The following is an 18877-nucleotide window of genomic DNA, read 5'->3' as shown; positions in this document are numbered from 1 at the left end:
TGGGGGCTCGGAAACCTCCTAGATGGGACTGAGATTTGTTTACAGCCCCAGGCAGAGGGGACATTTCTGCCCTGTGCCTCTGTGAACTTGGGCTTCTAAGACAAAGAAACAAGGAGCAGAATTCTGGCACAGAGCAGGGGCGAGGGCTGGTGCAGCTGATTTCTGAGGTCCTGCCCACTGAGCGGGGACCCAATGTGGCACACGAAGCAGCACTGAACAGGGGAGCGACCTGCCCACCTACCAGTGCTGGAACATGGTGCTGGGAGAAGCACAGATCGGGGGGTGCTACCTGAGGACCTCTGGGACAAGCAGAGTTTGTGCAGCAGGGCGAGGGGAGGAGTGGTGACAACCTCAGAGCAAAAAGGAGACCCTGCTTAATAGCCAGGGCAGGCTCTGGCCACACAACACTGGCCACACCTCCAACCAAAGGGATAACAAAAGGCATAGAAGGAAGACTTGGCAACCACCCACACTTAAAAAAGACCTCACAACAAAATTATTAGGAGTATACAGTCTTCGTGAGAACACATCCTCTTTTTTTTTCTTTTTCTTTTTCATTTTTTAATTTTTTAATCCCTTTTAAAATTTAATTTTTTTAATGAAAAAAATTTAAATTTGTCTCAATCTGATTTTTATCTCTTAGTTTTGTTCTCCTGTTACTGATTATATTATGTTTTCAAATCTTTTTTCTTCTTTTAAATTTTTTTAAAAAATTGTCTTAATTTGATTTTTATTTCTCTTTGTATTGTTCTGTTCTTAATTATACTCTGCTTTCAAATCTTTTTTTCTTCTTTTATATATATTTTTAGTTTTATTTATGCATCCACTTTAAATAAATAAACACCTTCAGGACCACAGTAGATAACTGATATTCTATAAGATATAGTGCCAGAGAAATATAAACAAAATGAAGAAGCAGAAGAACCACTCCCAATTAAAAGAACAAGAGAAATTCCCTGAAAGAATGGATCAATGAAATAGGCACTGATGGTCTACTAGATCATGATTTCAAAAAAGTAGTGATCAAAGTACTGAAGGAGACTGTGAATACAGACAGAGAATATGTCAAAATGGAAATTGAAACTATAAAGAAGAGCCAGTTAAAATCGGAAAACTCCTTTGCTGAGATGAGAGCTGAGCTAAAGGCTGTGAAAAGTAGGCTAGATAATGCTGAGAAATGAATAAGTGACTTTGCACCCAATCAGAACAGCTGAGAGAAAGACAAGTAAAACCCAATGAAAACAATATAAAGAATCAATGGGATAATATAATGCTTGCCAATCTCTGCATAATAGGAGTCCTAGAAGAAGAAGAAAGAGCAAAAACAATTGAAGAGGTATTTGAAGAAATCATGATCGAAAACTTCCCAAACCTAAAGAAGGAATCAAATATCCAAGTACAGGAAACACAGACGGTCCCAAACAAGAAGAACCCAAACAGATACACACCAAGACATATTATAATCAAGATGGCTAAGGTTAAAGATAAAGATATGATTCTAAAGGCAGCAACAGAAAAACAAAGAGTTAGTTTTAAGGGAACCCAATAAGGCTTTCATCTGATTTCTCTACACAAATACTACAGGCAGAAGGTAGTGGCAAGATATATTCAAAGTCCTGAATGAGAAAAAGATACAACCTAGGATACTTTATCCAGCAAGGCTATCCTTTACAATAGGAGAGATAAAGAACTTCACAGAAAAACAAAACTGAAAGAATTTAGCAAGACTAAACCTATACTAAAAGAAATATTAAAAGGTTTACTCTAAATAGAAAAGAAGCAGGATGCTACATAAAGGAGAAAACCATAGTTGGAAAGGTGATAACAACAATGAATTACAACAGAATAAACATAAATTTGTAAAAGAGGACATCAAAATCATTAAGGGTGGGAGAGGGGAGCAAGAAAATTACAGATATTTTTCCTTTTTCTTTTCTTCTGTAGGAAGGGTTTGAGCTTATATCACTATCTACTTAAAACAAATAGATATAGTAATGGGTTAATATACATGCAAAACAGGGTAATCACAAGACAAAAGCTGAGAAAAGAGTCATAAAAACTAAAAAGAAACCCAGATAATACAAAGGAAAATTATCAAACCAAAAAAAAAAAAAAAAAAAAAAGGAACAAAGAGGAAATACCAAATCAACTACAAAACTCAGTTCAAAATGCCAATAAACACACATCTATCAATAATTACCATAAAGGTCAATAGACTAAATGTTCCCATCAAAAGACATAGAGGGGCAGACTGGGTAATAAAACAAGAACCTACAATATGCTGCATACACTTTAGGGAGAAGGACACACATAGATTGAGAGTGAGAGGATGGAAAAAGAAATTTTGTGCAAATGGAAATGACAAGAAAGCAGGAGTAGCAATACTGATTTCAGACAAAATAGACTTTAAAACAAAGGCCATAAAGAAAGATAAAGAAGGACATTTATAATGATTAAAGAGCAATACAAAATGAGGATATTACACTCATTAACATATATGCACCCAATATAGGAGCACCTAAATACATAAAGCAAATACTAACAGATATAAAGGGAGACACTGATGGGAATACAATCATTGTAGGAGACTTGAACACCGCATTGTCATAACTGGACAGATCTTCCAGACAGAAAATTAATAAGGCAACAGAAAAATTAAGTGATTCAACAGAACAGTAAGACTTGGTTGAAGTTTTCAGAACATTACACCCCTAAAATAGAATATACATTCTTTGTGAGTGCACATGGAACATTTTCTAGGATAGATCATGTACTCAGGCACAAAAAGAAGCCTCAACAATATTAAGAAGATAGAAATTATTTCAAGCATGTTTTCTGGCCACAATGGCATTAAACTTAGAAATCAACTACAGAAAAACAAAGGAGAAAAAAATGACAGCATGGAGATTAAACAACATGCTACTCAAAAACCAATGGGTCAATGATGAAATCAAAGAAGAAATTAAGAAATACTTTGAGAAAAACGACAACGAAAACACAACCACACAGAATCTATGGGATGCAGCAAAGGTAGTGCTAAGAGGGAAGTTTATAGTGATACAGACCTTCCTCAAAAAAGAAGAACAAAGTCAAATAACCAATCTAACCCAGCAGTTAAAAGAATTAGAAAAAGCAAAAAACCCCAAAAGTCAGCAGAAGGAAGGAAATAATAAAGATCAGGGAGGAAATAAATAAGATTGAGATTGAAAAAACAATAGAAAAAAATCAATCAAACCAAGAGCTGGTTTTTTGAACAAGTAAACAAAATTGACAAACCTCTGGCCAGGCTCATCAAAAAGAGAAAAGAGAGCACACAAATAAACAAAATGAGAAAGAAAAATGGAGAAATTACAACCAATACCACAGAAATACAAAATATCACATGAGAACACTATGAACAACTATAGGAAAACAAAATGGGTAACCTAGAAGAAATGGACAAGTTTCTGGAAACATACAGTCCACCAAGACTGAATCAAGAAGAAATTGACCACTGAACAAACCAATCACCAGAAATGAAATCAAATTAGCAGTAAAAAATCTCCCTACAAACAAAAGTCCAGGACCGGATGGCTTCACTGGGGAATTCTACCAGGCATACAAATAAGAACTCATACTGGTCCTTCTCAAACTCTTCCAGAAGATTGAAAAGGAGGGATTACTCCCAAACTCATTTTATGAAGCCACCATCACCCTGATACCAAAACCAAAGACACTACCAAAAAAGAAAATTACAGACCAATATCACTGATGAACATAGATTCAAAAATCCTCAACCAAATATTAGCAAACAGAAACCAACAGCACATAAAAAAGATCATACACCATGATCAAGTTGGGTTCATCCCAGGAACACAAGGATGGTTCAACATACACAAATCAATCAATGTAATAACCCACATCAACAAGAAAAGGACAAAAACCACATGATCATCTCAATAGATGCAGAAAAAGCATTTGATAAAATTCAACACCCACTTATGATAAACAACCCTTTCCAAAGTGGGTATAGAAGGAAAATATCTCAACATAATAAAAGTTATTTATGACAAACCCTACAGCCAGCATAGTACTCAATGGTGAAAAACTGAAAACCTCCCCCCTAAAATCTGGGACAAGACCAGGTTGTACACTCTCACCACTCCTACTCAACATAGTCTTGGAAGTCCTAGCCACAGCAATCAGGCAAGAAAAAGAAATAAAAGGGAACCAAACTGGAAAAGAAGAGGTAAAACTGTCACTATATGCAGATGACATGATACTATATATATAAAACCCTAAAAGGTCCACGCAAAAACTACTAGAACTAATTGAAGAATTCAGCAAGGTTGCAGGATACAAGAGTAATGTACAAAATTCAGTTGCATTTCTTTACACTAACAATGAATCAACAGGAAAAGAAAGTAAAGAAATGAACCCTTTTAAAATAGCACCCAAAGTAATAAAATATCTACGAATAAATCTAACCAAGGAGGTGAAAGACTTTATACATGGAAAACTACAAAATATTGATTAAGGAAGTTAAAGAAGTCTTAATAAAATGGAAAGATATCCCATGCACCTGGATTGGAAGAACCAGTTTTGTTAAAAAGGTCATACTGACCAAGGCAATCTGCAGATTTAATGCAATCCCTATCAAATTATCTAAGATTTATTTCACAGAATTAGAATAAATCATAATGACATTTATATGAAATCACAAGAGACCCAGAATTGACAAAGCATTACTGATAAAAAAGAATGAGGCTGAAGGAATAACTCTCCCAGTCTTCAGAAAATACTACAGATCTACATTAATCAAAACAGCATGATACTGGTATGAAAACAGACATATAGATCAATGGAACAGAATAGAGACTCCAGGGATGAACCCACAAACTTTTGGTCAATTAATCTTTAACAAAGGAGGGAAGAACCTACAATGAAAAAAAGGCAGTCTCTTCAGCAAATGGTGTTGGGGAAACTGGATAGCTGCATGTACATCAATGAAACTAGAATACTCCATACACAAAACTACAGTCAAAATGGCTTAAAGACTTAAACATGAGACAAGACACAATAAATCTCCTAGAAGAAAACATAGGCAAAATATTATCTCACAATGTACATCTCAGCAATGTTCTCTTAGAGCAGTCTACCCAAGCAATAGAAATAACAGCAAGAATAAACAAATGGGACCTAATTAAACTTACAAGCTTTTGCACAGCAAAGGAAACCATGAGCAAAACAAAATTACAACCTACAGAATGGGAGAAAATATTTTCAAAAGATGAAACTGACAAAGGGCTTGATTTCCAGAATATTTAAGCTTATAAGACTTAATAACAAAAAAACAAACAACCCAATCTAAAAAATAGGCAGAAGACCTAAACAAGCAATTCTCCTGTGAATACATATGAATGGCCAATAGGCACATGAAAAAATACTCAATATCACTAATTATCAGAGAAATGCAAATCAAAACTACAATGAGGTATCACCTCACACCAGTCAGAATGACCATCATTCAAAAGTTCATGAATGACAAATGCTGGAGAGGGTGTGGAGAAAAGGGAACCCTCCTACACTGCTGGTGGGAATGCAGTTTGGTGCAGCCATTGTGGAAAACAGTATGGAGGTTCCTCAAAAAACTAAAAATAAGACTTACCATATGATCCAACAGTCCCACTCCTGGGCATATATCCAGAGAGATCCTTATTTCAAAAGACAACTGCACGCCAATGTTGAGAGCAGCACTATTTACAATAGCCAAGACATGGAAACAACCTAAATGTTCATCAACAGATGACTGGATAAAGAAGTGGTGGTATATTTATACAATGGAATACTACGCAGTCATAAAAAAGAATGAAATAATGTGCTTTGCAGCAACACGGGTGGCCCTGGAGAATGTCATTCTAGGTGAAGTAAGCCAGAAAGAGAAAAAAAAAAAAAACATATGGTATCACTTATATGGGGAATCTAAAAAAAAAAAAAAAAAGACAACTGAACTTATATATAGAACAGAAACAGATTGAGAGACAAAGAAAACAAACTTATGGTTACCAGGAGGGGAGGGTGTGGGTAGGGATAAATTGAGAGTTTGAGATTTTCAGATACTGACTGGTGTATATAAAATAGATAAACAAGTTTATACTGTATAGCACAGAAAATTGTATTCCATATATTATAGTAGATTATGGTGAAAAAAATATGAAAACAAATACATGTATATTCATGTATGACTGAAACATTGTGCTGTACACCAGAAATTTACACAACATTGTAAACTGACTATACTTCCATTAAAAAAAAAGATAAAGGTAAAATGAAAACATTTTTATATAAAAAATGCATTGCATTTTATGTGTCAGAAAATTTTTTTAAAAAATGGGCTGAGGACTTGAATAAATATTTTTTCTGAGGAATTTCAGCAACAGTGGCAGACCCACTCAGGAACCGTCAGAAGGACAGTTCGGCTCTCTCCCTGAGCAAACCAGCCACACAGCAAGCCTCTCTGGATACGGAGAAGCCTGTGGATGTCCGCTGCTTCCTTGTCTGACATCGCGAAGGCCACGGAGCCTGGGACTGGGGCAGCGCCGGCCCCAGAGGCTGTCATGAGTTCAGGAGAGGGCTCCTGCCAGCGGCGAGAAGGCCAGGCTGAGTGAGAGCCCCGGGGGCAGGAAGAGCCTGAACATGCTTCATTACAACCGGGCCCCCCGCGCCCAAGGACATCCCGTGCTGCTGTCTCACAGCATCAACGGGAAGAGCAAGCCATGGAAGACCTTTGTGGCCGAGGAGTTTGCACATCAGTTCCACGAGTCCGTCCTGCAGCCCCCCAAGGAGGCCCTGCGGAAGCATAAAGGAACCGCAGCTGTGCTGTCTGCAGAGCAGAACCACAAGGTTGACACGTCCGTCCACGACAACATTCCTGAGCTGCAGGCCTGGAGTCGGCTGCCTGCCCCAGCACAGAGGGCAGCAGGAGACACCGCTGGGAGGAGGGGCCCCTCCCGCAGGAGAGGGACCAGGACTCGGAGGAGGACAGCAAGGATGGCGGGGAGGAGGACAATGAGGACCACGCCCAGGCGCAAGGGGCAAGGGATTGAGGCCATTTTTGAAGCTTACCAGCAATCCATAGAAGAGCAAAATCTGGAGCGGCAGGTGTTCCAGACGCAGTGCAGGCAGGCGGCCGGAGGCCCAGCACCGCGGCCTCAGCCTCAGCGCGGAGCAGCTCTCCCGCAGCGTGGCGGAGTCGAGGAGCCAGAAACAGAAGAGTGTTTCAGAAAGGGAGCGACTGCAGGCAGCGCTGGATCACTTACGCAAGTGCCTTGCGTTGCCTGCAATGCATTGGGTAGGGGTTACTTTAAGGGATATCCTAGGTGGCGGTTTCCCGGGCAGTAGGCCGAACCTATAGTATAGAGATATTACCTGTTTTATTACCTTTAATATTTAATGTTTTTCACTGGCAGATTTGAAGCTTAAGAAATGAGAATGTGCCATGCATGAAGCAAAGGATTCCAGGCTCCACAGAAAAAGAACGAACTCGCCTTGACTTTAGTGCAATTGCATCACCTTTGTAATTCAGCGAGCAACCGATGTAGGATGCCCGTAGTTTTTTCTTTTTAAAGGCGGTTGTATTCTTTCCCCAGGCCCTCATTTTTTAATCTGAAAACAAAGGCTCCGTTACCAACACTAGAACTCGATCGTTTGTAGCCCCTGGGTGTGTCAGATAGGACCCCACGGCTTCTGTGCCCTTCCTTGCCCTGTTCCCAGGCCTCGAGAACCCAGTTTGCTCTCGCTGCAGTCGGGGCCGGTCTCATTCTTCCCCGGGTCGGAGGAGACCTGCTTCAGCTGAAGGAAGTTGGGGTGCATTTTAAGTAAAGGGTTTATTTCTTTGTTTCAGTTACTTTTCTGCTAAATTCCCTTCAAAGTAACAGATCCTAGGAGCACACAAAGCAACAGTACTGAAGCCTGGAAAAGCTCTGTACCTAAAGATAAAGCAAATCAACAAACTGAAGGTACCTTTTTATTACTGTGAGGGTGGGAGGGAGAATGTACCGAGCTCTGTGTGTAACACTGCGTTGTTACTGCAGTGGTTGGTGTTTTCATACAAACGTGAATTTTGAGGGAAAACTCAAAGGTGCTTTAGCTTTGTACTGTGTATATATATTAAAAAACAAAACAAAACAAAGTTTTGTATGTTTTTATTACTTTAATTATTGTTATAAAAAAGCTTGCCGTTTTTAATATGTGGTTTGGGGGATTTTGTTGTTTGTTTTCCTGTTTGGGGGTTTTGTTTGTTTTTGTTTTGTTTTTCTGGGCAAAGAAACAGCAACAAAAAAACCCCCTTGTTTTTAGTGTTTGTACTGCTGCTGGTCAGGACATTAAAATATTGAAGTGTTTTTAAAAATTAAAGAAGAGGAAAAGTAAAAGAGCTTAAAAAATATTTTTCCAAGGAAGACATACAGATGACCAATAGTCACATTAAAGGATGGTTAACATCACTAATTATCATATAAGTGCAAATTAAAACCACAATGAGATATTACTTCACACCTGTCAGGATGACTGTCATCAAAAAGATCATAAACAACAAATGTTGGTGAGGATGTGGAGAACAGGGAATCCTTGTACACTGTTGATGGAAATGTAAATTGGTGCAGCCACTATAGAAAACAATATGGTGGTTTCTCAAAAAACTGGAAATAGATCTACCATAAGATCCAGTAATTTGATTCCTTAGTATATATTTGAAAAAAACAGAAACACTAACTTAAAGAGATACATGCATTCCAATGTTCATAGCACTGTTATTTAAACTGCCAAGGTATGGAACCAACCTAAATGTCCATCAGCAAATGAACGAATAAAGAAAACATGGTATATATATGCAATGGAATATTACTCAGCCATAAAAAAGAATGAAATTTTGCCATTTGCAACAACATGGATGGACTTGGAGGGTATCATGCTCAGTGAAGTAAGTCAGACACAGAAAGACAAAAACTGTGTATCACTTATGTGGACTCTAAAAAATAAACTAATGAATATAAGAAAACAGAAACAGACTCACAGATTTAGATACAAACCATGTACAAGTGGTTACCAGTAGGGAGAAGGAAAAGAGGAGGGGCAAGATAGGGATAATGAATTGAGGTACATCTAATATGTATAAAATAATCTACAAAGATATATTGTAAAACACAGGGAATATAGTCAATATTTTATAATATTACAAATGTACTATATCCTTTAAAAATTGTGAATGACTATATTGTAGAGCTGTAATTTATACAAGTAAATCTTGATTAGAAAAAAGAATACAATCCACTTTAAGAGAAAAAAAAAACAATTAGATCACCCACTTACAGAGAAATAGTTAAATGAATTTATTTTTTTCCCTTATGGAGTCTTATGTTACTTATATGATCAAAATTTTATAAAATTTACAACAAGAACAACAACAAAAACAACAAAAGCTCAGGGTTTATTCTTCCAATTCACATATGCATGCTAATTATCTTTTAAATAGTTTTTTTTAAACATTCTTTTCCTTTCAACAAATTTTTTTCTCTCTGAAAATTTGAGGAAAAATATCAAATTGGCAATTTCTGAAAAAGAAGAGACAAAAATATATGAAATACATCTTGGTTTCAAATTTTTTATAAATGCCATTCTGAAATTCTTCCTCCTTTATCAAACTTTCAACTATCATTCACTTTCTACAAATGGAAGAATCTATTTCTTCTTATATAGAATCATCTATTTCTTCCTATGTAGACTTCCAACTGAAGTTTTCAGTATTTAGAAATGCTTCATGTTTGATATCAAGCATCACTCCTAAAAACTAAGAAGCACCTGTGCCCTCCTAAGATAGGGTGACAGTTTGATTTTTGCTGCAAGTGATCAAATAAATCCCCCAGTCAGATTGGACTGTTTGAGAGACCAACAAATGGTACCAGTAGTTTCTTTAATCTGTATGGCTCCTGATGGGTCCTCACTAATGCAAAGAGACAAAGGTTATTGAAGTTCTCTGAGCTTATATTTATGCATCTATTTATGTTTTCTTAGGTGCTGCATTTTTTCAAAAAGCCTGAATTCCTTCCCATCTTGTCTGGTTGAGAGTATGGACTCTGGGGACAGGCTGTTGGAGTTCAGATTCCTGTTGTGCCGCTTACTAGGTGTGAGGCTTCCACAAGAGGGCCTCAGTTACCCCATCTGTAAAATGGGGGTAGTAATGGTAGTACCTCACTGGTTTTTGGTAGATTAGGTGAGTTACTACCTGTAAAGCACTTAGAGATTCACACTAAGAACGATTTAAGTGTATTTTATTTTATTTACTACAGTAATGTAGCAGTGCTAAATATCTGTAAAATTCCTAAAGCTTTTGTTGTAATTAAAAACTTTTACAACTGAAGTTGAGGAAACAGTATGAACACTCCAGCTTTATCTAAGTCACAATTCCGAAGTGAAGAGATTGATACACACTGCACTGTGTAGGCACATGGGCTTTCACTGAAGAAGTTCAATTAATGAGCCAAAGCAAGAGTATTTTTGGAAGTTTTAAAAAAGTTTTGTTTCTTTCTCTAAAGTATGTTTGCTTAATTAAAGGCATATTACTTTAAAACTTATGATGCTATCAAAGACTTATTTATTTGTGCTGTAACATAAAAAACAACAATGGACAGGAGATATATACCATTTACATTATCACCTAGCATCCTTTATAGTAGCCAGTATACAATGAAAAAAAATTTTCAAATGAGATTCAGCCCTATTATTTTAGAGTCTAATATCTTTATGTTTTTTTAAAATACATTGTATGTGGATTACAATTATATCTGTTTTATTGAAAAATTATTCATAAGTCATATAGATTTAAGTAGAAGGTACGACTTAACTTTAATTTTGTCTACATTCTACGAGGCAGTGTGGTGGGGATACTGAGTTCACTTTGTGAATCTCTCTTACATGGGCTTCCTAGATTGATTCTCACCAAACCTGAAGCAAGAGTAGATAATACAGATTACATTCTAAATCAGGAATGTGGCTAGAGAACACTGAAGTGTTTGGTATGTCAGTTGTGTGAAGGCCTCCGACTTTATCTAAGAAACAATTATGAATATAAATAGTTACTTATGGGTGAAGATATCTGACAGAGGTTTTCAGTCCTTTCTATAATACAAAGAAAGCACACATGATAGCCTCAGTGGCTACAGTGACTGACAGGAGGAAATAGAATATTACTTGACACTAAGTCATCATAAAAATTTGATTTAGTATGTCATAAGAGATTATTTGTTCTTTGGCAATACATACTTAATTCTCATAATTGTAGTGTGATCTTTTTTCCTAGATAATAAACTCAATTTTTTATATATCATTCATTCATTCAGCAAAAGTATATCCATCTCTTACTATGAAATAAGCAGTGTTCCAGGTGCTCAAATTACAAAATGGAATCCACCCTCTAAGATGCAAATGCTCTGATATGTAGAAACTCCAGGATTTTATAGCTCATGTGGGAGATGTAAAAACAGGTAAAATACACTACAGCTTGGTAAGTACTATATAGTTATATGAAAGCCAGAGGATAGAGTAACTAAGTGTACATAAATTAAATAAGATCTCCTATCAAAGAAAGAAAGAGGGAAAGAAAGAAAGTAAATACAACAATGGAAAGAATTTCTCTTTGAAGAATGAGTATCAACAATTTATTCATTTTTCTACCCCTCCAATTTTCATCAGTTTTCCTAATCATCCTGATAAAATATTGTGATTTTAGTAGGATCAGTATTTAGTACTTACATTGTTATGATTATGTAAAGCTATTTACAGTCAAGCCACGTAGTAGTATTATGTAACTTTTCTTTGCCAATATAATTTTATCTTTTCCAACGAGTTAATAATTGCTTCCCCCCCCCCCAGTATCCCATGTATATGTTAGAAATTCAACCTGAATTATTCATACACAAGAGGTGTTTTATTAGTTTATTCTTCTTGAAAATTATTTCTTGGACTTTTGTCCTGAATATATATGATAGTACTTTACTGTTGCTATTCAGCTGTCATTCTGAGATTTCACCTTGTCAATTTCCCAGGGATTCTCCTTACTCTCCCCCATTTGGGTCTCATGTTACTTGGATCCATAGTTTTCCTCTGTATTGGTTCCCTATTTCAGAGAAACATATCTTTCATTGGTTTTCTGAGAAATGTATATGAGTGGTATGTGAAACATGTCTTCATTTCGCTCTTTACTTGGTTATTAGTCTTAACTCAGTATAGAACTGTGGGTTAGATATTTTCCTACGTGATTCTGAAACTTTCTCTATTGTTTCCCAGCTTCCAGTGTTGCTATTTAGAGGTCTGAGTTCATTCTGATTCCTCATCCATTGTATGTGCTAGCATTCTGAAATTTTATGATAGTGAGTCTTGTATCAATTTAAATCCACTTAGCCAGGTATTCAATGTCCTTTCATTCTGGAAAGTCATGCCCTTCAATTCTGAGTAATTAATGTTTTTGAAGTTTCCCCTCTATTTTCTCTCTTATCTTTTTCTGAATCTCTTATTATTCATATGTTGAACTTCCTGGATTGGTCATCTTTTTCTTTTTAATCCCTTCTATCTTATTTTCCATTTTTGTCTTCTTTCTCTAATTTCTGGAAATTTCTATGAGGTTCACTGCATTGTTTCTTGGTTTTCCTCACTGATTACATGGATTAATTCTCTGTGATTAAAAGTTTGGTACAATTTATCTAACTGCTTTCTACCACTCAATTTTTTTTTATTGTCCTCATTTTCATTTTCTTTTCTCCTTTTTTTACTTATGACCTTTAGTTACCTTTTTTTTAATGGGCAAAAGTAGATGCATGTATTAAATCTGACATCTCTTCCCCAAAGGCCTCATCTACTTTTTAAAGAAAAATTTATAACAATAAAGGGTATTTTTATCCCAAACAATCAGGTAAAAAATTTGATTGATTAATCAAGAAAGTCAGCAGAAATAAGAAATCATAAGAAAGAGTATATATTTTAAACATATTCTTTTAAATTGACTTGTATGATTACATATTTATTAGCTAACTTATTGACTTTGGAACAATGCCTTTTTTTGAATATACATCCATTGATTTGAATTGCATTGTTTTTCTTGCACAAACCATTATCAGAGTGTATCATATAAGAATAATACAAGATTTGTGTGTGTGTGTGTGTGATGCAGGTTTGTAAAAACTATTGTGAGATAGTCTGAAAGAAAATTCCAAATTTAGTAAATTCTCTTAATTATTTTACAGTTGTATCACCCAAATGGAATTCAACAATTTGAATTAGATATGCACTCCTGTAGACTAAATCTCTCATGAACTGACTTAGTACCCTTATAAAAGGGACTCCAGAGAGCCCCCACACCCTTTCTGCTATGTGAGGACACAGGAGAAGATTGCCACCTATGAATCAGGAGGCTACTCTCCCCAGGCATTGAAACTGCTCTTGATTTTGAACTTCCCACTCTTCAAAATGTTGAGAAATAAATTCATGTTCTTGATAAGCTACCCAGTCTGTGGTTTTTTTGTTACAGCTGCCCGAACTAGGACATGTATTATTTTCAAGACTTTCTAAAATATTCAGCTTAGATTTGAAGAAATATTAAATATCTCTCTTCATTTAGTTTACATAACATGTAACTAAACTGCATGTCTGCAATAACCAGTGCAACTAGGATGAACAATTTTGAAAATAAGCACAGTTGGTATATAACTGGGCTGGTGGGAGAGGACGCTGGGGAAGGGGCTTGTTAAAACAGTTAATCTTGAGGTTTAGAATGAGGAGAGTCTAATTATAATGAGGAGGTGCTAAAGGTAATTTGATTAGGAGGTTAGAGATGATGGTGTACAGCTCCAGTGAGTGCAGCAGAATTGGAAAGGTTCTCAGTGAATAGGTTGTCACTAGAAAAGAGAATTTCTGAATTAAGAGACTAATTCCAAAATTAAGAGACTAATTTCCAAAATATACAAACAGCTCATATACCTTAATATCAAATAAACAAGTAACCCAATCCAAAAATGGGCAGAAGACCTAAACAAGCAATTCTCTAATGAAAACATACAAATGGCCAATAGGCACATGAAAAAATGCTCAGCATCACTAATTATCAGACAAATGCAGATCAAAACTACAATGAGATACCACTTCATACCGGCCAGAGTGACCATCGTTGAAGTCTACAAACGATAGATGCTGGAAAGGGTGTGGAGAAAAGGGAACCCTCCTACACTGTTGGTGGGAGTGTAGATTGGGTCAGCCACTATGGAGGACAGTATGGAGGTTTCTTAAAAAACTGAAAATAGTCTTACCACGTGATCCAGCAATCCTACTCCTGGGCGTATATTCAGAGAAAAATAAAATTCAAAGAGACACATGTACCCCAATGTTCACAGCAGCACTATTTATGATAGCCAAGACATGGTAACAACCCAATGTCCATTAGCAGATGACTGGGTAAAAAGATGTGGTACATATATACAATGGAACACTACTCAGCCATTAAAAAAGAATAAAATAATACCCTTTGCAGCTGAAGATTGTCATTCTAAGTGAAGTGGGCCAGAAAGAGAAGGAAAAATGCCATATGACATTAATTATATGAAGAATCTAAAAAATAATAAAAATAATAATGACACAAGTGAACTAATTATTATTTTGATTTCTTGAATATGTGTAAGCACATCTGACTCTCCTTTATGATTGGATTACCGCCTTCTGTTGATTCTTATTTTGTGTTTGGCTTTATGCCTTTTATAACTATGTAAATTTAAAAAGCTAGAGATCTAATCTGTTCTTAGAAACAATAATTAGTACATATATGAAAACTAAAAAAAAGTGCAGTATACTGTATATATGTTAGTACATGCAATATAATGTGTATGTGCAGTTGAACTGTAATAATTGTACATAATAAAACTGAAAAAAAAATAAATAAAAGATTTTGACACCAAAAAAGATAAAATGTCCATCTTACAAGACTGTTGTGACAATGAGAAAGTGACAAGAGACCGAAGGAGTAGCAGCTACTATTATGTTAATATTATTAATGACTTTAATTATTAATTACTAATAAAGAAGATTTTAAATTAAAAAAATATCTCTCTGACTTAATAATGTGCAGTTGTGCCACTACTGGTCAGGTAAGACTGCTCTGCATGACATGAAAACTCTTATAAATGAAAGATAACTAAGTTCCAATAACTTAGTCAAATCTGATTGTTTATCTGATTTATTTGTCAGATATGTACCAACTCCTTGTTTTATGACACAACAATTTTTCCATTTTACCTCAAATATTAGAATTAGGATTATTAATTTGAAAGGTTAAGGAAAGAGGGTATAGCTATGGATGCAAATGGTGTTTAGATTGTTATGTTTTAGCTAAATAATACTGATTATCTGGAAACTTCAGTTCTAATTTTTTACTACATCTTGATTTTATAAAATAAATAGTTATCAAATTTAATAAAGAGAATCAGCATTTAGATTTGGATGAAATTTTGAAAAATCAACCAAGTGAGGTAAATAGGCCCAATTTAATTTTTTAAGCTTTAAGAAAGAAAAATCTTTCAGATAATCATTTTGTAATTAAGAACAGAGATCAAAGTTTGTTGGCAATATAGTCTATATTCAGCTTGATTAGAAAGAAATGAAGAGGCTAAACTGAGAAAATACTGAAATTCATAAAGAGGAAAGAGAAACAGAGATAAGTAGAAAGATGACCAAAGAAGTAAAGGAGAAAGTAGAGTTGATGGCAACAAACACAAAGTAATGATGGTTGACCAGCTGGAGGATGGGCCTGGACTCCCTAAGGTCTAGACGGCCTGGAAAAGAGTGGTCAGCTGTGGAAACTGTACATCATACATGGAAAAGCCTTAGAGAGGGTTTGATTTGATTCAGGAAAAGCTTCCTACCATCCTCCATCAACGAGACTTTAAGTGTCAGTGGTGGGCAGCAAACTGTCTTTTGAGAAAGTACTTCATTTTTCCTCTGCCTGAGTTAGGATTGTCTCTGGGACCATGTAGGTAATTCTGTGTTCATTGTGGACAGCTGGGATGGGCAGGGGTTCATCAGAGACTAACATTTGGAGAACTGAAAAGGCTAAAGAATGATGATAGTAGTTATATAACAAAGGATGAGAAGTAATTTAGAGGACAGAAGTGATCCTAGAAAAGAAAATAAAAATGGGAATTATAACTGAGTAGGCCTTTGCCATTGGTAAAAATCTGGGTCACTTACAGCTGTATTTTTCCAGTTGTGTTTTTATCTGTGGACTTAGAATAGCATAGTTGTCTAATAAATGTTTCATTATCTCAGGCTAACAATAGGTTTCATTCCAGAATACAATTGTCATATAACAAAACTTCAGTGTGTTGGAGAAAAAATCAATCAACACAGTTTAAAGCTTTGCATGCCCTTTGTTTGTAGGGAGTCAGGCATAAATGAGCATTTGTCATTTGACTCTTCTAGTGCATTTCTAGTACACTGTGCCTTCAGCATGACACATCAGAAACTGGTGTTTATCTTTTATTACTGCCAGACCCCTCTGGAAAGAGCTCCACAGAATTCATCATCAGTGTTTGTGTCAGGTATACATATAAATACATGTTGAACGCATTTGTTGGGGATATTGTGGTTTCCAAAGCCAACTTAAGTTAAAAAGTGTGAGATGAATGATGAAGGGGACCTTCTGAAGGAGGTATGAAGTTAATAATTAAAATGTTATTTACCAAAATACTGACAGCAAAGCTTTTTGTTATTCTATGTCAACTATTTGAGTGCCAGTATGAATAAGAGCAAACATGATGATACTTGTTTTAGGTCTGCATTGGGGAAGTTTGTGAAGAAACTCTCTACTACACATGGAATTTATAAATATAATACAAACTAAATTCCATTTGAATACTCATTTAATATAACATTATTAGGCACTAAGTTTGAAGCAGAAGTATGATCTAACAATTATTATGCCTGTTGTGGTTGTTATGGAGAGCACGATCTTTGTTTTTCGCAGTTTTTGTTTCATGTTAACAAAAATGCTTTGAGGTTAAGCTAAAGGTGAGAACCCATTTTCAAATTATATTTGAAATGCACTTCATTTTAAATAGTAATAGGCACTCATCTGCTCTAGGATATATTAAAACACGCAGTTGTCAATATATAGCATTTCTCAGTTACTTATTAATGTGTACGTACCCAACTTCTACGTCTTACAGACCATCCTGAAAGTCTAGAATGTAGACTGGGAGGCATGCTGTGGTCAAGTCTGGGAGGACGTGGGTTTTCTTTAGATGAAATTTAGAAAATTGCAAGAAGCACGCCTACTGCGTGTAAGGCTCGGTGGTAGACCAATGCAGTGTTTGAAATAGTGGCAAATAGAGAACAAACCTGATCTCCACTGCTCCCTCTAGTGGAGAAGGAAGGTAAAAACCTAAGGCAGGATGGGGTCACTGCTATGCATGACTATAGGCAGTGTGCTTTTGGATTGAGACAAGTCTTTTCCACAATGAAATGGGGTTCCAGCACATGAAGTATGCACCCACTGAGGAGTAGCTGTGGCTTATCAAGAACTTGTGGTTGCCAAGGGGGCGGAGGGTGGGAAGGGATAGACTGGGATTTCAAAGTCATAGAATAGATTAACAAGATTATACTGTATAGCACAGGGAGATATATACAAGATCTTATGGTAGCTCATGGAGAAAAAAATGTGACAAGGAATATATATATGTTCAGGTATAACTGAAAAATTGTGCTCTACACTGGAATTTGATACAACACTGTAAAATGATTATAAATCAATAAAAAATGTTAAAAAAAAAAAAAGTATCCCATTGTTGTCAAAGGCATCAAACAATAGACATGTTTGAGTAAGAGAACAAATTTATCTGAAGGTAAATTTGAAGCTGCAAATGACGGATTAGAAAAAAAAGTCAGTATGCACATCATTAGCTTTTTGAAATTGCAATTTCTAACTATTTAACTTCTTCTTGGATTTGTTTTTACTACTCCTGAGCCCATGGTAGAAATGTGCTTTCCCCTCCACCTTCAACAATGTTAGTTAAGGATTCCAGGTGACCCAGCTTTCTTGAACATCCTTAAGGCCAGGCTAGAAAATCCCCAATCTAGAGCCAATGTTGGTTGTTCACTCAGGAGTATAGAAAACCCAACAACCTGATTTTAAAGTATACAATTTTCACAGCAAAAGACATACTTTGTCTTTTGGGGAAAAGTTCCTTGATAACTAAGATGAAACATTATATTTAATAGATGTAATAAAGCTAAGTTTTGGTTTCCACTTGACTCAGCTCTTCGCTGAATAACCTCCTTTGTGCTTTCCTGCATAGGGTCCCGTTCTCAGGAAGAGAAAGAATATGGGAGGAGCAAGGGAGATGGTGTGTGACATTCCTTTTCCAGTTAACTGATGTCTAGGAAAGGACAATGACTGTGTCCCATACCAGATACTCTTGTAATGACAGCAGCAGCAGCAGGGGGTTAACTGCAAAAAACACGACAGCTAAACAAAGGCTTGATGGATTCAGAAAGGCAGATTGTGTATATGAGGACAGTCCCTAGGATGGCCATTCCCCAACCTGAACAAATTCTTTGGAAGAATCTTCAGTAAAAATGAACTGCTTTTAATCTTAGATATGGTGTTTCCCTAAAGAATATTTTACTGATATTCCCTATTCAAAACAATGTCATGCATTCAGCCATGTGATGAACAGAAAAATGTACCAAAAATACATTCTTATTCCTCAAAAATAGACCCTATGGATGTACGTGACTGTGAAATTGAGGAAAATAGCAGTGTCTCTATTTATCAGAAGTAAAATCTATTTCTCAAGAACCTTGA

General features: G+C 35.9%; 1 pseudogene; it reads left to right on the top strand.

The window, feature by feature from the left end:
- The first annotated feature begins 1070 nt into the window (after positions 1–1070).
- Positions 1071–8263, top strand: LOC102504931 (annotated as a pseudogene).
- Positions 8264–18877: the final 10614 nt, after the last annotated feature.

The sequence above is a fragment of the Camelus ferus genome, chromosome 8 (assembly GCF_009834535.1).
Source record: "Camelus ferus isolate YT-003-E chromosome 8, BCGSAC_Cfer_1.0, whole genome shotgun sequence".
NCBI classification, from domain to species: domain Eukaryota; kingdom Metazoa; phylum Chordata; class Mammalia; order Artiodactyla; family Camelidae; genus Camelus; species Camelus ferus.
Note: the sequence above shows the minus strand (reverse complement) of the source record. Positions and strands in the feature narration are given on the sequence as shown.